This window comes from Crocuta crocuta, unplaced genomic scaffold (genome assembly GCF_008692635.1).
Source record: "Crocuta crocuta isolate KB4526 unplaced genomic scaffold, BGI_CrCroc_1.0 scaffold457, whole genome shotgun sequence".
Lineage (NCBI taxonomy): Eukaryota > Metazoa > Chordata > Mammalia > Carnivora > Hyaenidae > Crocuta > Crocuta crocuta.
Window position 1 is genome coordinate 1,594,576 of NW_027531318.1, and position 10,952 is coordinate 1,605,527.

The following is a 10,952-nucleotide window of genomic DNA, read 5'->3' on the forward strand; positions in this document are numbered from 1 at the left end:
TAGTAATTTCTTAATAAGGAACACTAGCACGTTTACAAAATTAGATTTGCAAAACAACCAAGTCTGTAGTTAGACAAGGCTGGCATCGAATATTTATATATCTGCAATACAGCTCATTTTAGCTCAGGGGAAAAAAGGGTCATTAGAAGGGAAGAAGATAAAAAAGGATTACCATATCCTCAAAAATCATACCATTCATTGTGGTCAAGGTTGACCAGTTCGAGACGAATAGATCTTTAGCTACAAGTGATTGAGGGGAAATTGTGATCATTCTCCTTTCCCAAAACATTGTACCCCACCTACTTGTTTGTTTCTAAATTTCTTTAACAATGTACATATTCTAAAGGGCGCCTGGGAGACTTAGTCCCTTAAGCCTCTGACTTCAGCTCAGGTCATGATCTCATAGGATGGTAAGTTCAAGCCCCTCATCCCTGCATCCAGCTCTGTTCCAACAGCTCAGAGCCTGGAGCATGCTTTGGATTCTGTGTCTGTCTCCCCCTCTCATCCTTCCTCCCCGCCCCACACTGTCTCTCTCTTTCTCTCTCTCTCTCTCTCAGTAAAATAAATAAATAAAGGGCTTAAAATATAAGAATTAGTGGTAAAGCAACACACACTAAGATGTAAATATCAAATCCTTCTCGAGAGTACCTGAGAGTACCTGCTTTCGAGAACAGGAGAGTACCTGGGATCTGAAGAGAGAGACCATGACATAGCAGCAGGAAAGGCACGTGCAGTTTATTATTGCTGCTATAAGAAATTACCACAAACTTAGTCACTTAAAACAACATATCTATAAGCTAACAGTCCTATAGGCCAAAAGTCCAATAAACATCTCAGTGGGCTAAAAATCAAGGGGCTGGGGGCTCCAGGGAAGAGTCCATTTCCTTGCATTCTTCATCTTCTAGAGACCACCCACATTCCTTGGGTCTTGGCCTCTTTTCTCCATCTCCAAAGCCAGCAACTGCTGGTTCTTTCTCACGCTGCCATCTCTCCAATTCTCTCTCTTGCCTCCCAGTTCTCCTTGTGAGAACCCCTATGATTACACTGGCCCCGCCCTGATGACCCACGATAATCTTCCCATATCAAAATCGGCTGATCAGCTGCTTAATTCTATCTGTAATACAGCTTAATTCCACCTGTAACTTTAATTTCCCTTTGCCGAGTAATCTGACATGTTCAAAGGTTAACAGGGATTTAGATGTAGACATCTTTAGGGGGTGGGAGCATAATTCTGCCTACCCACAGTGAAGGATTCTAAAAGAAGTTTGGGCTCTGAGACAAATCACTTGCCTCTCAGGGGTATCCCTTTAAAATAATTGAAACATTTGATTAGAAATGCCATTAGCTGATTTTTCAGTTTTTTGTTCTGTTTTTTTTTTTTATGTAAGATAAAGATAGGAAACTTTTAAGTGGGATATCAGGGATAAAGAAGAGCAGGTTATGAAGACATAAGTTTTTTAAATGGGAAGAATAGTACCTACTTCTTAGCATTGTTATAAAGTTTCTACCGTAAAGTATGTGCTCAATTAAAAAGAAACTAGCCATTTTTATATTGGTCTAGTGTCTAGAGTTTTGGGTTCCTCATCTAGGCAATATTTAATTCTCTGTTGAGGAGAAACAACCTACTTTCCTGAGAAAATACAGGCTGTCAGTCACACCCAAATACTCCCCCTGCACCTGAAAATATCTTAAATTATCCTCCCCTTTGTGAGTCAGGAGGAATACCTCCTTCCAAATCCAGCTGTAAGATAGGTGTCATTTTTTTTAATGTTTCCTGTTGTTTTGTTTTTTTTTTGAGAGAGAGAGACAGAGAGAGAGAGAAAAAGAGGCGGGAGTGGGGGTGGGGAGAAGGGCCGAGGGAGAGATTGAATCTTAAGCAAGCTCCAAGCTCAGCCCAGAGCTCAATCCAACAACCCTGGGATCATGACCTGAGCTGAAATCAAGAGTTGGATGTTCAACTGACTGAGCCACCATGCACCCCAAGATAGATGTCATTTCTTTCCCATACTGTACCTTTATTCTCTTTCTCCCTCTTAGCTCCCTGCAAATGTGTTCATATCTTGCTTCTACTTGAAAACTGTCGACACTGCTTTTCCCGGAAGGAAGGCTACAGAGTATCTAGCTCTAGGGTGAACATTCAGGTAACATTTTTTGCCCAGATAGTTATCATTCCATCTCTTGCTAGTCCTCTCACTATCAGAATTCTCAAGAATAGAAAGCACTTGCTATATTCACTTCCTTACCACCAACTCATTTCTTATTTCCTGGCTATCTGATTTGTGCCTTCTTCCCCTCCCCCCTTTCCGATTAGAGAATCTGAAACGTTTTTTACATTTTTCATCCTCCTTGACCTCTTTTCCTAATTAATACAACCTTCTTAATGTCTCCCCACTGAGTTTCCATGACTATTGACTCTCTTGGCTTCACTCATCTCTGCTTCTCTAAATGCAGATAGTTCTGAATTTTCTGCCCTTGATCATCTTCTACATTGTCCTCCTTATTTTATCAATCCCATTTCTGTTGGAAAGGAAATTCTCAAAGTTATACCCATAGGCCCTACCTGTTGACTTACTGAGTCAGAATCCCCGAAGAAAGAACTTATAAATCTACTTCTTTTAAGATTTCCAGATGAGTCTAGTGAGCTGCAAAATAATTATTGGCAGCATTTTAGCCAAACCTTACTACTTACTGTTCCATATACTTACCTTATATTTTCCAATCTTTTTGGCCTTTATTCATTCCATCTTCTCCCCAATTCTCTACATCTGCCTGTTAAAATCTTCTGCATCCTGTAAGACCTAGCTTATACACTATCTCCTTTACTGATCTTCTTTAGAAATAATCTGTCTCCTCTTGGCTTGCGATAAATGATTGTTGTCAGGAAACTGGGGCCAGAATTCTGAGTTAAAATTCCAATTTTGATAATTTACTGCCTGTGCAAATGTTGGGCAAGTTCCTAAACTTCTCTGTGCCTCTATTTCCTCACCTGTGAAATGGAGATAGTATTAGTACCTGACTCATAGGTTGTTGGAAAGTTAATTCATGTAAGTATATAGAATTTTGTGCTTGGCCCAAAGTAAGCACTGAATAAATGTTAGTTATAATTAATACTTTATGATTTGTGCATGTTCCTTCATTGACTTGTGTGGAATCTAAGCTTGAAATCCACCGCTTTGTTGTATAAATTAGAAAGTGGAGAGGCACCTCGGTGGCTCAGTCGATTAAGCATTCAGCTTTTGATTTCCACTCAGGTTATGATCTCACAGTTTCATGAGTTCCAGCCCTGTGCTGGGCTCTGCACTGACGCTGACCGTGTGAAGCTTGCTTGTGATTGTCCCCTTCTCTCTGCCCTTCCCCTACTTGCACTCTCTCTGTGTCTCTACAAATAAACTTACAAATAAATTTTAAATGTTTATTTATTTTGGGGGGAGAGAAAGCAACAGAGTGCAAGCAGGGGAGGGGTAGAGAGAGAGGGAAACACAGAATCTGAAGCAGGCTCCACACCCTGAGCTGTCAGCACAGAGCCCCATGCGGGGCTCATACTCATGAACTATGAGATCATGACCTGAGCCAGTCGGATGCTTAACCAACTGAGCCACCCTGGTACCCTGATAAATAAATAAACTTTAAAGGAAAATAAATTAGGAAGTGGAGGCTGAGTAGTTACAATACTTGCTTTGGCTAGTTAGTAATAAGGTCGAGATTTAGAATCCAGGATTTATGACTTTTAATCCTGTACTACTCCTACTATACCACAAGATCTCAGAATTTTGCATTGTTTAAATGACTACCCTTCTTTTTTGTTTATTTCATTAATTTACCACAAGAGAGAATTAGAAAATGGATTCACTTGAAAGTAATTTACACAGCCCCTTTCTATTTAAGCTTTAGGATTTGAGACTCTAACAAATATAGTGTGCCCAGTTTAAAAATTTGAGAAAAGAAAAATAAGTCAATGTTATATGTACTTGATTTATGATGTCTCGAATTTGCTGTTTGGGAAGAAATGTTTCATGCTACAAGAAAGTTAACAGTCCTAGCTTCCAGCATAGGAAATATTCTTTTATATGTGGGTATGTGTTCTTTTTTAAAAAAAAAAAAAAAAAAAAAAACTATTTTAACATTTATTCATTTTTGAGAGTGAGAGAGACAGAGCATGAGCGAGGGAGGGGGCAGAGAGAGTAGGAGACACAGAATCTGAAGCAGGCTCCAGCTGTTAGCATAGAGCCCGATGTAGGGCTCGAACCCACAGTCTGTACGATCATGCATGACCTGAGCTGAAGTCGGATGCTTAACAGACTGAGCCACCAAGACACCCCCTTTTTTTGAGATTTATAAACTTAAACATCAATATTTACTGGCTGTGAACTCAGCAGAATACTTAGAACTATGGTTAAAGAATGAGTATTATAGTATAAATTCAGGCCACTGAATACTTTAAAACTAGGAGATTGCAGTCATTAAACTATCATGTGTTATTTGTTTAATCATAAAAATATAATGAAAATCTACTTTCAAATGTTTTCTACATGTTTTTAATGTTTATTTTTGAGAGAGAGGGAGGGAGAGAGAGAGAGAGAAAGAAAGAGAGAGAGAGGCAAAGAGAGAGAGAGACACAGAATCCAAAGCATGCTCCAGAGCCTGATGTGGGGCTCAAACCCGAAAATGTGAGATCATGACCTGAGCTGAAGTGGGATACCCAACAGACTGAACCACCCAGATGCCCCCTACATGTTTTTATTGACCACAAATTCAGTTGCCTGTCAAGATTTGTTTTTTTTTCACATAGGATCACACCATGGCTAATGTCTGAGAGAACCATAAAGACTGGAAAACGAAAAAGCTTGTCTGAAACTGACCACTGTTCAACCTTGGAAATCGCAGGATTTGATAGAATTAATGTAGCAAATTTGGTTCTGTTCTCCAAATATTTTTGATATAAAAATGATAGTAATTAGTGTTTCTTTTTTCTATTTTTAAGTATATAAATGAGATGCCAGGAGAACACTGGCATGGCAAAGACATGAATGATAGCTCATAGAGCATATGAACTGCTTTCTGAGTACTTTATTAATTATTCTAATTATTGAAAGGAAATTTGAAACTGGTCTCAGAATTAAATCCAAAGTAAAACCTTTAAAAGAATTGAGCCCCATGTTACAAGAGGATTTGAAGGTTACTAGGTTGAAATAAAACAGCATCTCCCATGACAAAGAGGGCTCATTTCAACAACTGTTTCATCAGGACTAAATTCGGAAGACTAAATTCAATTAGACTGAAATGGCAGCTACTGAAACTCAGGTGTGTGTATGGTTGTCTGAAAAAGGAGAAACCAAGTAAGCCAAATTAAAAACAGATATCAAGAATCAGCAAGAGATGAGTAAAAAGCATCAGGATCAATTCAGAGGGTGAAATGGGCAACTGATCAGACCAAAAGGAAGGAAAAAAAGACTAGGCTAACAGGAGGAGAAGGTGTCAGTCTATAACTTGGGGTCACTGTTCTGGAACCTAAATCAGGTTATCAGCAAAAATGCTTAAGGGTGGAAAAGAAAGAAAGAATAAGAAAGGAATAGTAACAGGGTAGAGGCCGTTCACACACACACACACACACACACACACACACACACACCACTTCAAGCCTTTAAGAACTAGGACAAGGGAGAGGCCAAGCATTAAGAAAAGAGGGATTGCTATTACCAATATATCTCATATTGGAAAAGGGCTCTGTGCCACAATTTTTGCTCTGTATCAAACATTTTAGCCCCTCTCTCAGCCTACTTTTCCTTAGCTGAAGAAGAGGAATCATGATACTGACCCCAAAAGCTATTTGTGAAGAATCAATTAATAAATACAAAGGCTTTAATAATAGTACAGTGCCTAGTAACTATTATCTATCATTATTTATATAGTCAGTTTATATCATATTCACAATATAGTAGAAGAGGTGGTAGAAACATATAGAAATCATCTAGTAAAGTTTAATCCTTAATACATGTACAGTAGTTACATTTTGGACTTACAACATGTGAAAATCAAATCCAGAGGAATAGCCAGTTGTACACTGCCCTTTAGCCTGACAAATATTCCCTCCTTAACCAAACTTTACACAGGCTGCTCTGAGCTATTTACTCACCTAGGCCTCAACCTTGACTTCTAAAGACTTGAACAAAACACAAAGAAACATAGTTTCTAGCAGTTCAAGATATCAGCCATAGAATGACTCTAGCCCTGCTTGAATTGCTTGTCAAAAGAATTTATAGTTTGTTCTCGCTAACACCTAAAGAAGGGGCCCCTGTCTCCCAGTCTCTGTGGGACGGTAAGAGATTCGATAAGCATCAGTTAACAAATCCAAATGGACCAACTCCGCCTTGTCACTTTTTATACTTGATCACTTCCCTGACTGTGTTGAGCTCCATTCTTCCGACCCTTCCAATTCTCCCCTTCTCCCTTTAAAGCACCCAATCACCTCTCTACAAATCCAGATTGAGTTCAGTTCATGCTGGACTCTTTTCTCTATTGCAATAGTATAGATATGATTAAAAACCTGTCGTTACCACTTTCTCTAGCCTCCAGCTTTAGCTTTGACAAATCACAGGGTGCTATTGAATATCCCTGGCTGACCTCACCACCTGTGACAGAGGGAGGGAGTTTCTGATCTACCCTCCTTCTATTACTTTCTTCATTGAAGAGATTTTTTTAATACCTGCCACACTCCCTTTCTTGTGCCTTTAAGTGTACACATAACTCAGATCCCCTATAGGCTGTAGTGTTCTGTCACTGGAATGCCGTGACTTTCTCTTACAAGCCACACCTGTGCCCACTCTCCCATGTTCACACACTCACCGTTTAGTTTCTCCTTTCCTCTTTTTTTTTTTTAATAAATGTTTTATTTATTTCTAGGAGAGAGAGAGAGAGACAGCGTGAGCAGGGGAGGGTCAGAGAGAGAGGGAGTCACAGACTCTGAAACAGGCTCCAGGCTCTGAGCTGGCAGTCAGCACAGAGCCCGATGCGGGGCTCGAACCCACGAACCGTGAGATCATGACCTAAGCGAAAGTCGGACGCTTAACTGACTAAGCCATCCAGGCGCCCCTCTCCTTTCCTCTTTTGAACTACTGCTCAGTTGCTAAAGGAGGGGGAGCCAGAACACATATTTAATCATGCTCTTTGGGCAAAAGAGTAGAGTTAGTAATACAACTATACCAAAGAAAAAGAAAGTTTCAAGTTTTAAAGTAAAATTAGGCTAGGGGCGCCTGGGTGGCTTAGTCGGTCAAGCGTCCGACTTTCGCTTGGGTCATGATCTCGCGGTTCGTGGGTTCGAGCCCCGCGTCAGGCTCTGTGCTGACTGCCGGCTCAGAGCCTGGAGCCTGTTTCAGTCTGTGACTCCCTCTCTCTCCGACCCTCCCCTGCTCACGCTGTCTCTCTCTCTCTCTCCTAGAAATAAATAAAACATTAAAAAAAAAAAAAGTAAAATTAGGCTAAAAAGGAGTCAATGCCCTCAGTCTATAAAGAACTCTTTAATGTGCATAGAAGTTCTGTTAGAATTTCCATAGAAGCCTCCCTTGATCACCTAAAGGTTTTTCTTATTAAATTATTCTCCATCTTCAGCATACAAAATACATTCTAAAATTACTTCTACTTTGTCTTTCTTCTATTCTTAATTATTTGTAATGCAGAACTATTGTTTATTTCAGGCACTGAGAAATATTTATGGAAGACATACTTTATTCAAGGAGAACAGTCCATTGTAATTACATTATGGCTTAAATAGGTTTCATGGTACTATTATTTATTCCCTTTTTGCTATGGAAAAGTATTTTTTCTTCTAAACAGTTAATTTTCTATCAAACTTAAAATATAGTTCATCTGTAAATTGGATACAGTGTTCAAATTAAGAGATTAATGAATCGATAATAAAACATTCTGAACTAAATCCTGATTTGTATAGATCAAACAAGATGGGATGGCTTCTTTTATGTTCTCAATTACTGAAATATTCTGCCCCAGTCCTTTTGCACATGCTATTCCCTGTGATTTTAATGCTTTTCCCTTTCTTTTACCTCTTTAATTTCTAATCATCCTTCAGAGCTTGCCTCATTCATTCTCTTCTTCAGTGAAGCTTCCTTTTATTTGGCAGATTAGATTAAGGCCCTTTAACCATTTATATGTTTTCATTTTACTTAGACATCTCCTTTATAGTGTTTACTATAATTGTAATTAAGTAATTATGTCAACATGTAGTTAAAGCTTTTCTCCCCTGTCAGAATATAACTTCATGATGGCTCTGTCCCTATTCCTAGATTAGCCTTTAAAATAACCTATAGGAAGACATGACATGCGGAATGCATTAAGTAGCTTCCAAAACAGTTGAAGGCTCACAACAGGCTTCTTTTTTTTTTTTTTATATTTATTTATTTTTGAGAGACAGAGAGAGACAGAGCATGAACTGGGGAGGGGCAGTGAGACAGGGAGGCACAGAATCTGAAACAGGCTCCAGACTGAGCTGTCAGCACAGAGCCCAATGCAGGGCTCAAACCCACAAGCCACGGAATGATTATCTGAGCCAAAGTCAGATGCTCAACCAACTGAGCCATCCAGGCACCCGACAAAAGACTTCTGAATACCTTTTTGTTTGCTTTTGTTTGACCTATCTAGTTCAGTACAATATGCTAAAAATGTTTATAACAGTTTTCTAGTAAGATGAGAACTAAGATGCTGTTATTAAATGAGCCATGTGAAAAAATGTGCTTGAAATAAGTATTAGCCAGTATGTCTCTGCAAAACATAAGGGAAATGATATCCATATTATCTGTATATAAAATGCCTTATTTTTAAGCATGCTTTATCAATAGCAAGTACTCTAGAATTTACCAAGTTCTTCATAAATTGACAACCTCTTATTTTGTAGGTTATAGTGCCATCATGTGGATGCCATTTTCCCAAAATGAAATTTAACATTTTTTGTAATAGAAACTATTTTTATGATTGGGAAAGCCGGTCACCCACATCCAGGCATGACAACTTATAATTTAGCATTGATTTCTAAGACTGACTACATATAGATTCACTTGGGATTTCTGAATCTGAGTTGTTAGCATGCAGAATCTGGAAACATTCACTTAGATGATAAAAAGAAACTTTCTGAATATAATAGTTTGAAGATTCATGCAGTCTCTACAGATGGTCAGGGTTTTTATTTTTTTTAACCTACATGTATTATGAAGGATGCAGATGAACAACAGGATGAAAAGATACACAGATCCGGAAAGATCCTAAGCACAGAAGCTCCTGTCCGTTGGAATTGGGGTGTGCCACTGTCCGGGCACATGGATGTGTTCACTAACCTGGGAGCCCTCAGAATCCCTTAGTTTAGAGATTTTTATGAAGGCTGCATGAGATAGGCAATCTCTAACCCCCAGAGAAGGGGGGAGGGCGCTAAAAGCTCCAAGTTAATAATCATGGCCTGGTCTTTCTGATGATGAGCCCCCATCTTGAAGCTATCCAGGAGGCCACGAAGAGTTGCAACATTAGAACAAAGACACTCCTATCACTCAGGAGATCAAAGGGGGTAGGAGACTTATGTCAGGAACCAAGACCAAACACCAAATATTAAAACAAAAGATGATCCTAACATCCCTATCATTCAGCAAATTACAAAGGTTTTAGGAGCTCTGTCAGGAACCCGGGGGCAGAAACCAAATACATATTCCTAATTATGTTGCAATTAGCCATGCTATGGGTATGCAGAGATATCTCACTGTTATTTTTATTTGCATTTCCCAAATGTCTAAGGAAGTTGAGTTGAGCATTTTTATGTGCTTATTTTCCCTCTTTATATCTTCTTGGGTGAAGTATTATTCCTCACTAATTTTTTTTTTACTTTATTATTGAATTTTGAGAATTATTTACACATTCTGATAAAAGTCCTTATTATATATGCATTCTGCAAGTATTTTCTCCCTTTCTCAGCTTGTTTCTTTATTCCCCTACTAATGCCTTTTGAAGAGAAGTTCTTAACTACTGAAATCCAATCTATCAATTTGTTATCTTATGGATCGAGCCTTTGTTTTCATACATAAGAAATCTTCACCTACAGAGCAAAGATATTTTTCATATGTTTTCTTCAAGGATAATAATTTCAGCTTTTACTGGTCAGTTTTCTTTATTTCTTTATTTTCTTAATATCTAGTTAAGTAGATTGTGAATAAGAAATCAGAAGCCAATGTCTTTTTTGTTATGTTCTGGAAAGTTAATAGTAAAGAATGGATGTTAATAAAAGGAATCATCAGAATCATTTCAGAATGGTTCAGGAGAGCAATTCAGTTTAAGGTAAAGTGTTCCAAAAGAAAAACGCTCCCTGAATGTTTCTAGTAAACCTAGACGTGAATACCAAAATATTTGTGTAGAAGGCTAGTCACAGTGACTTTCACCAAGAACTAAAAGTTAGCAATGAATCGTCTCAATGTTAAACTGACATCCACCAGACACTAAACATGGTAAAAGCATATGGTTCAAACAACTCTACAGTGCAAATGTGGACTCACAGAAGTATAGAGTTGGAAGGAACTTTAGAATCATTCTGCATTTAAGTTTTGTTTAGCAATTTAACTCCGTTTTAAGATAAATAACTGAACTGATAAAAGCAAGTACTCTAAAGCTGAGACTGAACCCTTAGCTCCTCCAGGAAAGATGTGGTTGGAAATGTCCTTTGGATTTCTCAATTAGAAAATTGTTTAACAAACACTGAATGTTACTTTGTGCAGGCACTGTCTAAAGGCAATACAAATATAAACCTGCCCAGTAATAGGGAAAACAGGAATGTGCAAGGAGCTTTAGAAAATAGCAACTTTTAAGGAGTGGATAGAAAAGACAACCACCAAAGACATTTGGAAGTGTGGCCTATGAAACAGGAGTAGAGCACAAAGAGTATGGATCGGCTGGCCTACACCTCTAAT